We start from the raw sequence: 18,857 nt of genomic DNA, 5'->3' as shown, positions 1-18,857 counted from the left end.
ACCAGCCATAGACCTTCTCACTTATATGTAAAATGTTGTAGCAAAACTTTGGGGTAGGAGTAAAGGGAGGGGGAAGAGAGATACTTATAAGCAGTTAAGGGTCTGTTTTTACATACAGGCAAATATGTGTGTATATTACCCATTTACCAAGTACCTCCCAGCATTCTAGGATCTGGCATAGAAAAGGTGTTCAATTAATGTTCAGTAAACAACAGTCTGAATGAATTCACAAGCAAGTTTTTTTAAAAAAATATAATAATGAGTTTCTGCATTAATCTCAGAAAGGAAAGTCCCGGGCACTGCCAAGCAGCCTGTGACCTTGAAGGAAATGCTCTTTCTGTCCACCAGTCCACTCATCTGAAAATGAGAAGCTAGTCAAGGAGAGGCTTTTTGTCCCTTCCGATCCAAGCATCATGGGGATCTACTAGTATAATGCTAGCTTGTGAATTTTGTACCAATTCGGAGGGGTGCCCTGTGTTTGCTAGATAGCTCTGCCATCACTTAGCAGTCCTGGGTGCTTGGTAAAAATACATGCCGAATGACTGCCATGTAAGCTAGTGAGAGTACAGAGTGGAAACCATCAAGTTTCCTAGAAAGTAAGTTTCCATGAAGGGAATTCCATTTTTCTCCTGGTTTCCATTGTCAGAAATTAATTGTGCTTGAGCTAGCAAAAAATAACAGCTACACGATGTAATAAAAGCACACTCAGAGTGTCAGCAGTCAGAAGACATGCACACAGGGTTCATCTGCAGTGGCCTGGCTGGCTTGAAACACTATGGCTACAAAGCAAGTTTAAAATGTTAGACAAAAATGTAGAAATCCCACTTTAAATAGAGAGATAAGCTTCCAGGTTTGAAGCAGGAGACCAGAGCTAAGTGACTATTGCCACCACGGCCTACACAGGGCCATCTGTGGATCTTCAGGTACCTCATATTGGGGGACCACCCTGCATAAGGCCAGGCTTCAAGTAGTCTGTGCCCTAAGAAAAAGGTGAACTAAAAGAAAACCCACCCAATTATGGCAGACAACAAAGAAAACCGTCTGTCTTAGCCCTGGCTCTCGGTGGGGCTAACAATTACAAAAATAACCATAAAATTTCCCTGAGATCTTGTAACTCAAATTTGGCTACACACATAGGTTTGGAGCCACAAATTGTATTTACCTGTATTGCCCAAGAAAAAGGCAAGGAAATTTTTATTTAAAATGAAGAGTTTTAGCTGGGGTGGCTCGGTTGGAGCATTGTCCATGCACTGAAGGGTCTCGGGTTTGATTCCTGGTCAGAGCACATGCCCAGGTTGCCGGTTCAAACCCCGGTCAGGGTGTGTACGGAGGTAGCCAATCCACTTTTCTCTCTCACACTGGTATTTCTTTCTTTCTCCATTTCCCTCATCTCTCCCTGAAATCAATTTTTAAAATAATAAAAATATAAAGTCAAATGAAGAGTTTCAGCAAATGAGTTCATAATAAAAAAAAAATTATATGACATAAAAGGAAACAAGCCCCCAAGTGTGAAAGTTAGCAGAAACAGCTAACAGAACCCGATTCATCAAGACTTTGGGATTAAAATTGCTGGATACAAAACACAAAATAAGAATGTCTAATATGTTGTTAAGAAATAAAATAATCAAGACCACAAATAAAAAACAGATCTGAAAATGAACCAACTATCACTTCTAGATATTAAAATTTAAAATTCAATAGAAGAGTTAAGATTCAATAGAAGAGTTAAGCCACAGGTAGGAAAAGATCACAACTAAAGAAATCAAATAAATGTGAAGAAATTACACAGGAGACAACACAGAAAGAAAATATGAAAGAGCGGGTAAGTAAACAAGAGGATAGTGAGAAGGTCCCATAGACAACTAGCTAATGATCCAGAAAAGGTAAAAGAGAATGCTGAGAATTTTCCCAAATTGATGTGACTCTAAACCTTTATTCAGAAATTCCAATGAAGTCAAAGCAGGATAAATTCTAGAAAAAGAAAAGATGTTCAAAGTATCCAGAAATCCTTCAAAGGCATGAAAATTAAGCTGACAGAAGACTTTTCTACAATGATTGAAGTCAGTAGACAGTTGAATAAAATCTCTGAAGTGCTGAGAGAAAATAACTTTCAGCCTGAAATTATCCACTTAGAGGAATATCTGAGATGCAAGAAGGGGACTGAAGCACATGGCATACATGTGAGTAACTCTAAATAGTTCTGACTGTATAAGTCACCACTGGCAATGTCAACAAAACGCACCTCCCTTCCTGAAAAATATAGCAAGGCTCCATGCTAAAATTTCTCTGAGTAACATTCATTCTTAAAAGAAATCGAAGAGAACAGACATCTCTAACAAATATTTTTACCACTCTTCACTCAAGCCTCCCTTCCTTCACTTTCTCTACCTTTTGGTACATAAAGTTAAAAGGTAAATTGGCCAAACCTTTCTGAAAGATGGAAGAAGTCATTGTAGTGTCAAACACCATAAAAAGATCAACTTGAAAGTGTGTGGTGGCCTGCGTAAGAGCACTTCGGGTGACTTGCCAGAGTTGGAAGCGAGATGGCAGCAAGAAGCGAGGGAGAGGTGAGGAATGAGTGAGCTATGACATGTGGGGTCAGTTCACCAGAGGATGTGGGCAGGGGCACCAGGACAGGCACAGAGACCCAAGAGCGCCTTGTGTGTCTGCAAAGAGCTCGTGTATGATGCCACTCGAAGTTTGGAGGTGATCATTCCCCCAGTAAACTGGGATTTACTTAGAAATTCAAACTTCAGATGTACATGAATTGTTTGTAATTCCAGAGAGCTAATATTCTTCTCTTTTAAGACTTATTTCTTCAAGGTTTGTTGTAAGCTTATATTAACTGAGTGCTGATGCTATACCAGTCATAGAGCACTTTATATAGACTACTGTTTAATCCTCCAATAAACTGTACAGTGTGATTACTCTCTTTATTCTCCCAAGGAAACCAAAGCTTAGAGAAGTTAATTTGCTCAAGGTCATGGAGCTAGCAGAGAATCAAGTCAGGACTTGAGCCCAAGTTAGTATGACTTCAAAGCTTATGCTCTCAATTACTACACTTTTTGCTTCCCTTAACTCTTTCTACTATAGGACCCTATTTACATTTTTTAAAATGTAGACCACTATATGATAGTAAAACAACTGTGTGTGTGTATCTTTATAGTTTACATAATATATTAATTAAAAAGTTATATTATGTCATATATGTATATATTATTTAATTTATATTATTTAATTTAATACAAGGTAATGACTTGAGGGTTTTCATTGATTCTGTGACCCACAGCCTGGCCCACTATTTGAAAACACTGCTTATGTTTTACTCATCATTGCCTTCCTTATATTCAGCACACAGCAGGTGCTCATCATATGCTTGTTGAAAAAAGTTCTATGAGTTTTCCAAAAGCCTATAAACACTTTAATGCTTTGGGGTGAAGATTGTTTAGAGATGTTTAATAGGTGTTAGGGTATGCCAGTAAGGTAAGGATTTTAAAAACACCAACACATGGTCCAAAAAGCCCTGATAGAGTCAGGAAAAATGGATTCCAACTCCAGTTCTGTCATAAACTACTTAGCTATTTCATTTCTCTACAGTGGTATAAATATTTAACAATGGTAAAACATGGCCCTAATTTGTATTACTTGCTTATTTCCATGGTGTAAATACTTCCACTGCAGCTGATTTCTAGGTAACATGACATCACTCTATCATCAATATCTGTGTTAACCTCATGTTGAACACAAACCTGGTAAGACGCATGTGATAACCCATCATTTGCTAGTATTCCCACCATACACATGCAATAGATACTAATAACCTCAAGAGCTTCAATAATAGTAAAATAATTGAGAAGCGATGAATTTTGAGTATTTGTGACATTTGTTTACTTACTAAATAGACAATTTATTTATAATTTAGTTATGTGCATGTAATTTTATTTTTAATAATGGCTGTGTTTAACAACCAGATTACAAAATTCTTGAAATTTTAGCAATCCACTCTCAGAAGCCAGTGGCCCCAGCACAACACTGCTGCTCTGGATCTCATTCTTCTCATCTACAAAATTTTAGGAATATCTGAGATGCAAGGGACTGAAAGCAGTACTTTTCCATCTGTGGTTGGGAATCCGCAGTTGGGAATGCAAAAATACAGTTGTAGATGCCTAGTTGGTAGAATCCTCAGATTGGAAGCCTGCCAATATGCTGGGTCAACTGCATTTTTTTTTAAAAAATCATCTATAAGTGGGCCCACGCACTTCAAACCTGGTTGGTTCAAGAGCCAGTTATCCTTGTTATAGTGCATGCTCTAATTAACTATTAGGTACAGCAAAGAAATAGGAATGATAAGAGAGAGTTCTTGTTTCTTTGAATCGCCTTTCAAAGTATTGGAAAGATTCAAGATGGAAAAAAACTTTCAAGTTTGTTGTGAGAGAAACAACTCAAAAGATAAGGAAATCAAATAATAATAAAAAGATTTTTTTAAATTAAAAAAATTTTAAAGATAAGAGAAATTATAGATATAAGACACTGTGTACTCAAGGTACAGACATATACAAAAAAATTTATTTGTTGTTTATCTGAAATTTAACCGAGTGTCCTGTAGTTCACTGGCCCCTCTACTGGTGACTCTTCATCCTAAGTAACCCCAAATACCAGCTGTATCACAGGAAGGTGTTTTATCCTTACAGTAACTTAGTGTCCCTGCAGAGGACTGACAGCAGAAAGAAAAGGCCTGCAATGGACCCTTCTCTAAAAGGTGGCTTGAGCAGCTGGCTCTGTGGGAGCCAGAGGTCCCCAGGAAATCCATGATGCTCATAAATGCTTGGGAGCAGTGAAAGGCAAGGTGTGGCCCAGAAGACGACCCTCACTTACTTGACACGTTTGCCCGGGACGAGCCTAGGTCTTAACTAGGGCTGGGAAGCCAACCCAAATTTCCCACGAGCCCTCCCACGCTCTCCTGAGCCATATCTCTTTATTGAGTAGCTCATCTCACACATCCAAATCTCTTTGAAATCCCCACTCCTGGATTAAACAACCTGTCTTCAACTTCAAATGAAGTCATGTCTATATCCTTCAAATGAGTCCAGATCCCAGTCAAACAGGAAAAGGCCTGACCCAGTCAATTCTGCCCAAGAATAGAAGGTGAGGCATTGTCTAAAGGCGCTAGAGCGTTGCACAGAACACACGTGTGTGAACTTTCCCCTTGTCTTAGGGACCTCCTATTTGGATGATGCATTTTGGCACCCCCATGAAAGAGGGGGTTGCTGCTGCAGTGAGGAAATTGCCCGTGATTAGGGGAAAAGGTGAGAGGGTGGGAAAGCCCCTTTGGAGCACCTCACACAAGTAATAGCTGTCGTGAAAATGACCCCAATTTTGCCTGGTCTCTCTGGGGAATGAGAGAGGAATTTAACTTCCCAACCTTTTGAAGGGGCATCCTTGGCGCTATTTGGGGATTTAGGGGATTTCCAACTTTCAGAAAAACCTAAAGGTTTAGGCAGAGGTGAAATGAAGGCCCATAGCTGGAAACCGCATCGTGGAATTCGGTGATTTGCAGTTTAACAATGATGTTATTCCATAGTGGGGAAATTAGAAAGGGTCTGAGTGTCCATAATAGCATTGCAAAAATAAATGAGGTGCCCCGTAGATAGAATTCTGTGTTGCCATTACACATGATATTGAAGACTAGTTAATGGTGTGAAAGACATTTGATATATAATTAGGTGAAAAGTCACAAAACATGTGTAATAATAATTCTCCCAAATGTGGACAGTGGTAATCTCTGATAGAATTACCCATCATGTTCATCTTTTACACTAATATTCATTTACTTTTTTTAAAAAACAAACGCAAATTGCTTTTGTAAAAAAGCAGAAAAGTTATTTCATACAACTACAAATCTTTAAGCACTCCAGAACCTAGAACTATGCTTTTAATGCAGGCAAAAAAGCAAGGAACCAGAGATCTGAAACCAAACCATTCCCTAGAAATAATATTTTTGAAACTTAGAGATGTACAGACTCTCCATGAAACCAATGAGAGCATGGGTGAGCTATAGAGATCACAGTGATACCACGATGAACAGGAAACATCTCCAGAACTCCAACTCCTCCTTACTCTGCGCCAGACTCCAGGCTGAGCCCTGGATGATCTCATTTAATCCTGTAACAAGTAAGATACTATCAATTAGTATTCCCAGGTGAGAAAACTGGAGCTTGGAGACTATAGTGACTTGCCTAAGGATGCACAACCAGCACAGACACAGCCCTGACCCCAAGTCCTGCAAATATGCAAATTCCCTCATTTGACTTCTCTGAGTGCCACACCCTAGACGGCTCCAAGAAATAGTGGTTCTCATAACAAGGCAACATTTTATTCTGAAAAAAACAAACAAACAAAAAAATAGTGGCTCTCATTCATGTTAGGGGGGAGTCCTGGCTTCCCTGTCAAAATCAAGCCCTTTTTATCTCTACTTTAATTATCAGAAATGAAAACCCTAAAAGCACCAAGAATCTGCGCGCTTCCTGCACCTAGAGTCACGTGCACCAGAACCAACACCAGCAAGCCTCAGAAGAGGTTGCGATGGGTCAACCAGCTGATTATTTGTAGAATAACCAGTTGGCTCACTGACTTAACCAGATTGCATTTTTTAATGTTATGATTGGTTGTTCGACTTCAGTTCCCCCTTTCTCCTGCACCCTCCCCTCCACCCTACACACACACACACACACACACACACACACACACACACACAGCCAGGGAGGAAGAAAATCAACGTGGGTATATAATAAATTCAGTCTGAACAACAGGCCAGGGAACCCAGCCCAACAACCAGGTGTCTCTCAATGTGACAAACAACCTTTTGATATTTGTTTTGGTTTTTAGCTGCTGCTCTGTCTTATTGAATGAAGTTGAGCCTTTTTGGGTATCTTGTCCTTGAAAAATATGTCAACATAGAAATACACCAGCGCACTCCCCTGGGGTCTGTGATTTCTCTTCCCCTTTACCTAGAAAGTAACGCAGACTCAACCTCTAAAAAGGAAGGGATTTACCACCAAGACTATCAAACACGCTACCTGTGATTTCTGATTCCTGGAGTGATCCCAGCCCAGATCTCACTGGCAACGCGACAGTGTGCTCTGTTTAGAAGGAGAATAAACAAGCTGAAGGCACGAGGCAGCTAGTGTCTCCTCCACGTTCATCAGGGAAAGGACATGTTTTAGGAAGCCAGCTTAAAGGGAATAAGAAGACCCAAGGCTTCATTCTATAATTCTCATTCGCTACTAAAGCCATGAGGCCAGGATGTGTGTTTAAAGCCTCTTTAATTCAAAGACCTGTTATCTTTACTTGACCTTATTTCCTGTCATTGGCAAGAATCAAGCTGCTCCCATTCCCCCTAATAGCCATATAGTATAACTCTTGCTGAGAACAGCCGCTGTGTGTGCCTTCCTTTGTGGCAGGCCGCAGTCTTGGGCAGTAATATGTCTGTTTTGAAAAGACTCCTTTACAGCCTGCTGTTTGACCTAAGGGATCCAGGAGCCCACCCTCTTCTGGCCTCACACACTGTATTTCCGTCCTGGGTTTTTCGCAGGTTTAATGCAGCGCAGGTGGCGGTGAGTTTCCAAACCAGGTGTCTGAGGCTAAAGACATTCGCTCAAATATTTGGCTTCGTATTTTTCTTCTGGGCTGGAATGTAGCACCAAGAACTACAGAGCCCTGGTGATGACTTCATTTTTTTATGAAGTCCTTTAGACAGCTTTTCCTCCCTGCAGTTTAACACTCTCTAGAGATGCTATAAAATCCCCAGAGTTTACTGACCAACACTTTTCAATGTCGCGTTGATGCCACACACACACACACACACACACACACACACACACACACACACGAACACACACACACACACACACACAATCTGGCTGCTCTTCAATTGATTGGCTGTGAGGCTGGGGCTGCAGCTACCTGATCCGGTCACAGAAGGGCTGGCCACAGAGGAGAAACACCTGGACAGGTGTGGGCTAGAGACAGAGCAGGTCACTGTGCCGGTCACATTGTCTAGAGATCCTCCTACACATATCACCATAAAGCATCCAAAGTCCAGATTTTTAAATATATATTTTTATTAATTTCAGAGAGAAAGGGAGAGGGAAAGAGAGATGGGAACATCAGTGATGAGAGAGAATCATTGATCCGCTGCCTTCTGCACGCCCAACACTGGGGACCAGGCATGAGGCCTGACCGGGAATCGAACCGTGACCCCCTGGTTCATAGGTCAACGCTCAACCACTGAGCCATGCCAACCCAGCTAGTTTCATCTTTTGAAGCTATTTCCCATCCTTCTGGTAACAGCACCTCAATGTTTCTTGAGGAATCCTCCTGCCCCATACAATTTAAGAAGCTCAAGGTGGCCAATCAATATTCTGAATTCTCCTGATTCAAAGCTGAGCATGAGGCCTACACTGGCCAATGAGGGTAGAAGGAGGTGGCCCTCTTTTCCCAGGAAGGTTTCTGGGCTGGTAGAGTGTAAGCCTAGAGTTGTTGGTGGCCACACCATGAGGAACGTGTGCCAGACAAGGAAGCAGCACAGACAATAGAACTGAGAAGTGGCAAGCATCCTCATAGTACTGCCTGGACCCCTGGCCTGAAGCCAGATATGTGCAGGGACTGCTTAGTTAAAGGTACCAATAATTTCCCTGTTTGCACAAGCTAGTTTGACTTGAGTTCTGTCACTTGCCACTGAAGGAGGGCTGACTACAAAGAAGTGGTTGGATTAGAGCATTTCAGCGCTGGCATGTCAGGCTCCCCTGGAGAAGTAAATTCACACATGCACACACGCACACACACAGAATTACATATTGCTCCAGCCCCGCTGAGGAAACCCAGGCATTGCTCACCCAGGTCTCCCATGGTTTGGCAATGCTTAGAAGAACATCAACCATTACCCAATCCAGTGGTTTCCTGACTGCTGCATGGAGACCTGGGTTCTAAAGATGTGTCTCAGTGTATGTCCTCAGCGGTGAGAGGGCAGGCATGGAAGTTAGGGATAGACAATGAGATGGGGGCAGGATCAACAGCTGCCCCCTGATTCACCCAGGGCAACTCCACCATTACCTGGCTTACATCGTAGAATTCGGCATGAGAGAGCATGTAAGGGACATAAAAGAATTCCGTTGCTCTAAGAAGATTTAAAAAGTACTTATTTCATCAAAGCCTATCATTTTAAAGATACCAGAGTCCAGAGATAGTAATGGACAGTCCCCCACCCTCCCATCTTTATCCCCCCCCCCTTTCCCCTTCAAGCCCACCCCCACACATGGTCACATATAATTGGTATGCTAGGGAAGACCTGAAGCTTGTCTGGTTCTCTTTGACATTGCAAATGGTTTCTTTGGTTTAATAGAAAACCTTTTACTTCACAATGTTATGAAGACCAAATAGAGTTGTATTTGTATCATAAGCAATACATACTTATATGTTATGTAAATATAATATAAGTAAAATTTCCTACGTGTTTGTTTGCTTGCTTAGTGTCTGGGCCCCTCACTAGATTCTAAGCTTGATATGTGATAGAAGCAGGTGGATGAGAACCCAGCCCCTTAAACACAGTAGAAGCTCTTAAAATGTTGTGTGTTTTTTTAAAGTAAATAACCACTTTACATATGCTAAAGAGCTGTGGGGAAGAAATAATCAAAATCCAGATTGCAGGAAATTCTACAGAAAAAAATATTAGTTTTTTTTTCAACAAATAAATCTCAAGAAAAAAAATGAAGAAGAAATTTACAGAATAAGAGAGATCCGAGGAATATACAAATCAGATGCAATGTGCAGATTTGATTCAAACCAACCAAATGTTAAAATTTTGAGACACTCGGGAAAATTGCAAAGACTGTATGAATGTTGATTCATTTTGTTGTTATCTTGTTTTAGGTGTAAGAGGGACTTATGTAAACACAACCACAATATCACTGTCTTTTATAAATACACACCAACATGTTTGTAGCTGAGATGATACAACACCAGGAATTTTGTGCAAATGATCTGCAGGTGGAGGGATGATTGGAGGTAGAGATGAAATAAGATTGGCCTCAAGTTGATTTTTTTCCCAAGTTGATTCTTTTTTGAAATTAAGAAAACCTATCTGGGGGGTTCATGAAAAAATAAATACACACACACACACACACACACACACACACACACACATATACTAGAGGCCCAGTGCATGAAATTTGTGCACTGCGGGGGGGTGGGGTTGTCCCTCAGCCAAGCCTGTGCCCTCTTGCAATCTGGGAGCCCTCAGGGGATGTCTGACTGATGACTTAGGCCTGCTCCCCGCAGTTGGACATTCTTAGCGCTGCCACAGAGACGGGAGAGGCTCTAGCCACTACCGCTGCACTCACCAGCCATGAGCCCAGCTTCTGGCTGAGCGGCGCTCCCCCTGTGAGCACACTAACCACCAGGGGGCAGCTCCTGCGTTGAGCATCTGCCCCCTGGTGGTCAGTGTGTGTTATAGCGACTGGTCGTTCTGCTGTTTGGTCAATTTGCATATTAGCCTTTTATTATATAGGATTTGAGATTTTTGTATAATAATTTCAAAAGAAGAAAGCAAAAGGAAAGGAAAGGAGAAAGAGTCTAGCCTTTGCAGTCAAACTGGGGTTCAAATCTTGGCTCTTCCACTTTCCAGCTGTGAGACTCAAGGTTACTACTTATCATAAGTTTCTTTATCTATGATGGGACTAAAAATAGCATTTGTCTTCTAGTGTGAGTTGTAAAAATCAAATAAAACCACATATGTAAAGTGTGTCTAATAAATGGTATGTAATAAATGGTAACTGTTAGTATGAGCAAATGTTAAACATGTTATCCAAGTATAATTGGTGCTAAAAAATTAAACTTTAATAACAATAATAACTAAAATTGCAGAGTACTGGTCTATATGCTTTACATGTAAAAACTCATTTAATTATCATACTTAAAGTGAATCCTCCTCTTTAAACATGATTTAAAAGTTCCTAGTAAATAATGACATAATAAAGAGTCACCAAAACTGATTTTAAAAATGAAACTATGGCCCTAGCTGGTTGGCTCAGTTGGTAGAGCAACAGCCTGTGAATTCAAGGGTCCTGAATTCGATTCCAGTCAGGGGCACATGCCTGGCTTGCGGACTCCATCCCCAGTAGGGAGTGTGCAGGAGGCAAGCTGATCAATGATTCTCTCTCATCATTGATGTTTCTATCTCTCTCCCCCTCTCCCTTCCTCTCTCAAATCAAACTAAAAGAAATGAAACTATGAACCACATTTGGAAAATAATGTGTGCTCGAATTCATAGAGCAAACAACAAATGACTAAGTTTCAGGGGGTTGGGTGCATTTTTCTGACAACACGACGTGATAGAATAGTAGTAATATCCCTCACATTTTATTTTGCAGCATAATCACTAAAAATAGTCATTCTCATCCAGCCAGTGTGGCTCAGTGGTTGAGCATTGACCCATGCCCCAAGAGATGGCCAGTTTGATTCTTGGTTAGGGTACATGCTGGGGTTGTGGGCTCAGTCCCCAGTAGGGGACATGCAGGAGGTAGCCCATCAATGTTTCTATCTCTCTATTCCTCTCCCTCCCTCTAAAATCAGTTTTAAACAATTAGACACAACCAAGCTGCATTGTGCCAGTGCTGCCAACTGGTGACGGGTATGAAGAACTGGTCCTCTCTTTCCCCTGCAGGGGCTCAAACCCACACAGCAATCTCCCCCTTTTTCCTGTAACCGTTTCTCCTTCTATTGCTGGGAATAGGCCTTGTCTTTCACATGAAACCTCTCACTTCTCTTTCCATTCTTTTATTCAGAAACCTCTGAAAACTCTTCCTCTTACCTCCCCCATCACTCTCCATCTGTGTTCCATCTTGGTGCCAAAACCAACCTCAATAGAGGCTGATGAGCATAAGGGTAACTCTAGGGGCTCTCCTAGCTGCAGCACAGAACAGAAAATCCATCTGTTCCAAAGTGAAATTGGAATAAAACACATTGCTATCAACCTGGGAAGTCTTGAAGGTGCCCAGAAGTTCTCTTCAGAATCGCTCCAGAAACTTTCTTAACCTTTAAGAAAAACTTTCTCAAATACCAACACTCATGATCAGTCACAAGCAATTTCTTTTTTCATTTTTTATTGCTGCTCTTGGAGAGAAAAAACCCTTGTCCAGGCTCACACTGGAATCCTTGAAGCCCACATATGGGAAGGTAGTGCTCTTTCCCCTCCTGCAAATTGCTTCTTGGCACCCCGTTGTGGTGCTCTCTTCACAGTGGAGAGAACCCTGCGGTTACTGGTTACTGGCCCCTTGCTCATACCCACATTGGGTTTCTCCCTTTTTTGTCTTTCTTTTCTCTCCTCCCAGTTATTGCTTTTCCTGCTCCCCAACTTAGCACCATCAGATGTGGATCGGAATTCTGACAGTACCACTAGGTGTGTGATGTGGGGCACACTACCCTTTTGGGTCTTGGTATCCTCATCTTTAAAATGGGAGTCAAGACAGTACCAACTTCATAAGATCACTGTGAGGATTAGATGCATCAACAAATTCAGGAGACGGGGGTGGGTGGTACACAACACCGTGGCCAGTACAGAGGAACACTCAATGTTAGCATTGCTTTTTCAGTCCCTTTGCGTCTTTCCCCTACGCTAGTGAGGGCTGGCCAGCAGGCCTGGGGGCATACTCCTTGGCTCTTCCGTGCAGACTCTCCCACTGCTGCCAGAAGATGTGTGAGTAGCAGCAGAGAAGGGAGGAACAAGCCTTCGTGGGGTTCAGAGCCTGCAGGATTTTTCCTGAGGGAGATTCACTTTTCCTCTTTCCTATTTTCCAAGCCTCAACAACTTCAGGTGAGGAACTAGCAGAGCAGTATAACCAGTGAACACACTTTTTAAAAAAACAACAACCCTAAAACCAGGAGAGAAACCAAGATGGCGGCATAGGTAAACACCTAAACTGATGCCTCGCACAACAATTTCAAAACTACAACTAAAAGACAGAACGGACATCATCCAGAACCACAGGAAAGCTGGCTGAGTGGAAATTCTACAACTAGAAGGAAAGAGGAAAGCACACTGAGACTCAGAGGAGCTGCAAAGGACTGAGGTACGGACACACGCATGCAGAGAGGAAGGGTGGCTGAGTGCCTGGCTGGCTTTCTCTGGCAGGAGAGGGAAGGAAGCCCTCGACTGCACTGAACCCCAGTTCCGGGCGAAACCCCGTGGACCCAGGCTCATACGGGGGGAGTCTGGACTGTCAAGTAGAGAGAAAGGCACACGGAGACTCGAGGAAGCCGCAGCGGGCAGGGGTCTGGAGGCGCGCACGCACAGAGAAGACTGACTGCGGAGGTTGCCGCTAGCTCTCCCTAGCGGAAGGGAGTCAGAAGCTCCTGAATGCACTGAACCCCAGTTCCGACTGCACTGAACCCCAGTTCCTGACGAGCCTGGGGGAATCTGGACTGTCAGGCAGAAACTCAGGGGAGCCACGGAAGGCAGAGGTCTGGAGGCGCGCACGCAAGGGCAGGGCTGACGGGAAGCCAAGACTGTCTGCTCGGCCCTGAGACTCCGCCCCATCCAAGCTGAGCACAGAGGCTTTTGCAATTTTGCAAGTCTGGTCCTATAAGGCTGTCTCCAGCACAGGTAGACACAGCTGATACACATAGCCAATAGGCCTGGAGGTCAATTTCTCCCAGTGATACCAACAACAATCAAGACTTAATTACAACAAGGCTGTACACACAGACCACAAAGGGGTGCACCAAGAGTGTCCACCTCAGGTGACTGGGGAGGCTGACCCACTAGGCCATATAGGAAACCTAGCACACAAAGCTACCCTACCAACTCAGGGAAGCAGCAAAAATGCGGAGACAAAGTAACAGATCACAAACGAAAGAAATGGAGGAAAACAAACGTCTGGATATAGAATTCAAAACCACGGTTATAAGGTTTTTCAAGAATTTCCTAGAAAAGGCCGATAAATTTAGCCAGACCCTTGAGAATATGAAAAAGGACCAACTAGAAATTAAACATACACTGACTGAAATAAAAAATATTATACAGAGACCCAACAGCAGACTAGAGGAACACAAGAATCAAGTCAAAGATTTGAAATTCAAAGAAGCAAAAAACACTCAACAGGAAAAGCAAAAAAAAAAAAAAGAATCCAAAAAGTTGAAGATAGTGTAAGAAGCCTCTGGGACAACTTCAAGCGTACCAGCATCAGAATTATGGGGGTGCCAGAAGAAGAGAGAGAGCAAGATATTGAAAACCTATTTGAAGAAATAATGACTGAAAACGTCCCCCACCTGGTGAAAGAAATAGACTTACAAGTCCAGGAAGTGCACAGAACCCCAAACAAAAGGAATCCAAAGAGGACCACACCAAGACACATCATAATTAAAATGCCAAGAGCAAAAGACAAAGAGAGAATATTAAAAGCAGCAAGAGAAAAACAGTTAATTACCTACAAGGGAGCACCCATACGATTGTCAGCTGATTTCTCAACAGAAACTATGCAGGCCAGACGGGAGTGGCAAGAAATATTCAAAGTGATGAATAGCAAGAACCTACAACCAAGATTACTCTACCCAGCAAAGTTATCATTCAGAATGGAAGGTCAGATAAAGAGCTTCACAGATAAGAAAAAGCTAAAGGAGTTCATCACCACCAAACCAGTATTATATGAAATGCTGAAAGGTATTCTTTAAGAAGAAGAAGAAGAGCTGAAACCGGTTTGGCTCAGTGGATAGAGCGTCGGCCTGCGGACTCAAGGGTCCCAGGTTCGATTCCGGTCAAGGGCATGTACCTTGGTTGCGGGCACATCCCCAGTAGGGGGTGTGCAAGAGGCAGCTGATCAATGTTTCTCTCTCATCGATGTTTCTAACTCTCTATCCCTCTCTCTTCCTCTCTGTAAAAAATCAATAAAATATATTTTTAAAAAGAAGAAGAAGAAGAAGAAGAAGAAGAAGAAAAAGGTAAAGATAAAAATTATGAACAACAAATACATATCTGTCAACAAGTGAACCCCAAAATCAAGTGAATTAAAAATCTGAGGAACAGAATAAACTGGTGAATATAATAGAATCAGGGGCATAGAAAGGGAGTGGGCTGATAATTCTCAGGGAGAAGGGGGTATGGGGGTGCAGGAAGAGACTGGACAAAAATTGTACACCTATGGATGAGGACAGTGCGTGGGGAGGTAAGGGCAGAGGGTGGGGTGGGAACCAGGTGGAGGGGAGAGCTATGGGGGGAAAAGGAGAAACAATTGTAATAATCTGAACAATAAAGATTTATTAAATTTAAAAAAAAGCAAATATAAATAAATAAATAAAACCTAAAACCAGGTTTTAAGTGTCTTTCTTCTAATTATAAATGAGGCATGACTATTAAGGATAATTTGGAAAAACACAAAAATGTTTAAAGAAGATGAAAATCACCTGACTCCCTCCTCCCAGAGAGAACCACTAATAACATTTGATCTTTTCCATAGGCATAGATCCCTGTTTGTTAAAAATACCATTTTTATTATTTTTATTATATTTTAATGTTTTGCTTTTGTAATTTAACTTATATAGTGAACATTTACCAGGATTCGATATACATAAAAAATGTACCATAGCCCACCAGCAAGCTCAGTGGTTGAGCGTTGACCTATGAACCAGGAGGTCACAGTTCAATTCCTGGTGAGGGCACATGACCAGCTTGCGGGATCGATGCCCAGTAGGGGGCGTGCAGGAGGCAGCCAATCAATGATTTTCTCTCATCATGGAGGTTTCTATCTCTCGCTCCCTCTCCCTTCCTCTATGAAATCAATAAAAATATTTGTATATTTTTAAATGTGCCACAATCCATCATGAAAATATACCATAATTGTTTACATAGCCCCCATTGTTTCCAATTTTATATCATTTAAACAATTCTGAAGTGAACATTTTTATCAGAAATCTTTTGTCCTCAATTCTGAGTTCTTGGGGGCATTATTATCCAGAGGGAGATTGCTGGGTTCAGAAAGGATTGCCCTTAGACTCCTGGTAGATATTGGGAAACTTTAGCAAAAAGGTTGCACCACTTTACAATCCCATCAGCAAAATCTGAGGCACCAAAGAGGCCCATTTGTATCTCAGGGTTCTGGTGAAACCACCCCTTTGGTTTCGCAGTAGAGGCTGTGAAGGGGTACTTACCAGAGCGCTGGAGGGATCAACACTGCTTCCTGCTGGTTACTTTCTTCAAGAGAAGCTCCAGTGTATTCAAGAGGCATCCTGCTTCAAATAATGCCTGTCCCCTGACACCACTCCGCCTTTCTCCATCTTGTTAGTAAAATCCCAAAGCCACAAGCACTGCAACTGGAGCAACAACCTGAAATCCACCATCACCACCCTCTTAGCTAACTGAGCTCTTCATGTGTTGCCTTTATAACTCTAATCACAAGTAACGACTCTTTGCTCACGTGTTTCTAGTTTGTGTCCTCCACAATAATGTAAGCTCCAAGAGGGACCATTCTGTCTTCTTCATCATTGTAAGCCTAGCCCCTGGCCCTCTGCCTGGCACAGAGAGGGTGCAATAAATACTTTTGAATGACTGAATGATTTGTGTTTGTCCTTCAAAGAGCTTTCCAGACTACACCTGTCCATAAACAGATATAAATTTTTAATAGTGGTTTACCATATAGCCACTTATATCACCAAGGAGGATGGAGTTTCTTGACTGATATAGCCAGCTTTGTCAACAAAGTCCACTGTTATTCACAACGTGACCAGTTTAGAAAGTCCCTCAGAGTGCCAACAGCATGGGGTGATAGCTTTATCGCTGCTTCCCTGGGCTGGAGTTCAATGCTGGCTTACAACGCTCATATTGGGCTAGGGGTCACCTCTGGGATTCCAACTCCTGTGGGATGTTTTGGCCCAAGCATGTCAAACCCACAGCAATGCTGGCCCAGGGGCCATTGGAGTGATTTACTCTGGACCACATGGGAAAGAGGGCAGAGCCTGAAACAGTCTTTCATGCTCGTTTTGTAAATTCAGATCATGGCTTCAAAGATGGTGCCGAAATGTTGGTCCCCCAAAGTCAAGGGGCCTAGGTTTTGTTTTCCAGGGCAAAGGGACACCATCAATGATGGGAGAGTTCTGTGGAGGTGACCCAAGGATGGGTTCCCAGCCATCTCTTCCCTTGTGTCCGTTGGCCTAGACTCTAGGCCCGTGGTCGGCAAACTGCGGCTCATGAGCCACATGTGGCTCTTTGGCCCCTTGAGTGTGGCTCTTCCACAAAATACCACGGCCTGGGCGAGTCTATTTTGAAGAAGTGGCGTTAGAAGAAGTTTAAGTTTAAAAAATTTGGCTCTCAAAAGAAATTTCAGTCGTTGTACCGTTGATATTTGACTCTGTTGACTAATGAGTTTGCCAACCACTGGCCTAGAGTACGGAACATAAAAGGTGTCAGTGGCGCCCTAACCGGTTTGGTTCAGTGGATAGAGCGTCGGCCTGCGGACTGAAGGGTCCCAGGTTCGATTCCGGTCAAGGGCATGTACCTTGGTTGTGGGCACATCCCCAGTAGGGAGTGTGCAGGAGGCAGCTGATCAATGTTTCTAACTCTCTATCCCTCTCCCGTCCTCTCTGTAAAAAAAATCAATAAAATATATTTAAAAAAAAAAAAAGAAAAGGTGTCAGTGGCCCCAATCACTGGGTGAAACCAGCTTGTCTGGGTGACTGCCTTCAGGGACACTTTCTCCTGGAGGCCAAGCCCAGCAGGCCCCACACTCAGTGCCCCATTGATGGGTCTCTAGGGGTGTGAGATCTGCTGGCCTGCTCAGTCACCAGAGGGGACCTTTTCCAGGGTGAGAAAGTGGTGACGGAGGAAGAGTCCTCATTCCCCCAAAGAAATGGCCTCAACTATCTCTTTGGGTGGAAACTGTGGTTGATAGAGCTCTTTTAAAAAAAAAAAAACACCACATGCTGATGCTGACAATTTAATAATCTCCAGTGCTTCCTGAGCTCAGGCTTTATGCCAGGAATAGTGCTACGAGGAAGGAAAGGAAAGGGAAGGGAAGGGAAGGGAAGGGAAGGGAAGGGAAGGGAAGGGAAGGGAAGGGAAGGGAAGGAAAGGGAAGGAAAGGAAGGAAGGAGAGAAAAGAGAGAGAGAGAGAGAAAGAAAGAAAGAAAGAAAGAAAGAAAGAAAGAAAGAAAGAAAGAAAGAAAGAAGAAAGAAAGAAAGAAAGAAAGAAAGAAAGAAAGAAAGAAAGAAGAAAGAAAGAAAGAAAGAAGAAAGAAAGAAGAAAGAAAGAAAGAAAGAAAGAAAGAAAGAAAGAAAGAAAGAAAGAAAGAAAGAAAGAAAGAAAGAAAGAAAGGGGAAAGAGAGAAAGAAAAGAGGAAGGAAGGAAGGAAGGAAGGAAGGAAGGAAGGAAGGAAGGAAGGAAGGAAGGAAGGAAGAAAACACTTATTTCAGATTCAAAAAGACCAATGGGGAGTGGAGGGGAGTGGAGACTGGATTTGAAACAAGCATTATAGTCATTCATCAACATCTCCCATCTATTAAGGGAATACTTGGTCCCATTATTTACATTGTGAGGTAAATATGATTAGAATTGCCATTTTACAGGAAAGCAAAGTCCAAAAATTCACCCACAATCTTACAACTAGCTGCACTTAGAGGTGTGCATACTCTTATATTACACTGCCACATTAGCTTATATTTTTATAAACTTAGAATCGGGGGTAGTGCATTTACACTGAGTGATCAGGCATTTTGAGCAAAAAGAACAAGTGTTTTAACCATTTTTATACATTTAAAGAAATAAATGTCTTTCTCTTTATTTTATTGGATGTAGTAGAGAAAAAAAGGTTGCCGT

This window comes from Cnephaeus nilssonii (assembly GCF_951640355.1).
Source record: "Cnephaeus nilssonii genome assembly, chromosome: 16".
NCBI classification, from domain to species: domain Eukaryota; kingdom Metazoa; phylum Chordata; class Mammalia; order Chiroptera; family Vespertilionidae; genus Cnephaeus; species Cnephaeus nilssonii.
This window is presented reverse-complemented; position numbering follows the sequence as displayed.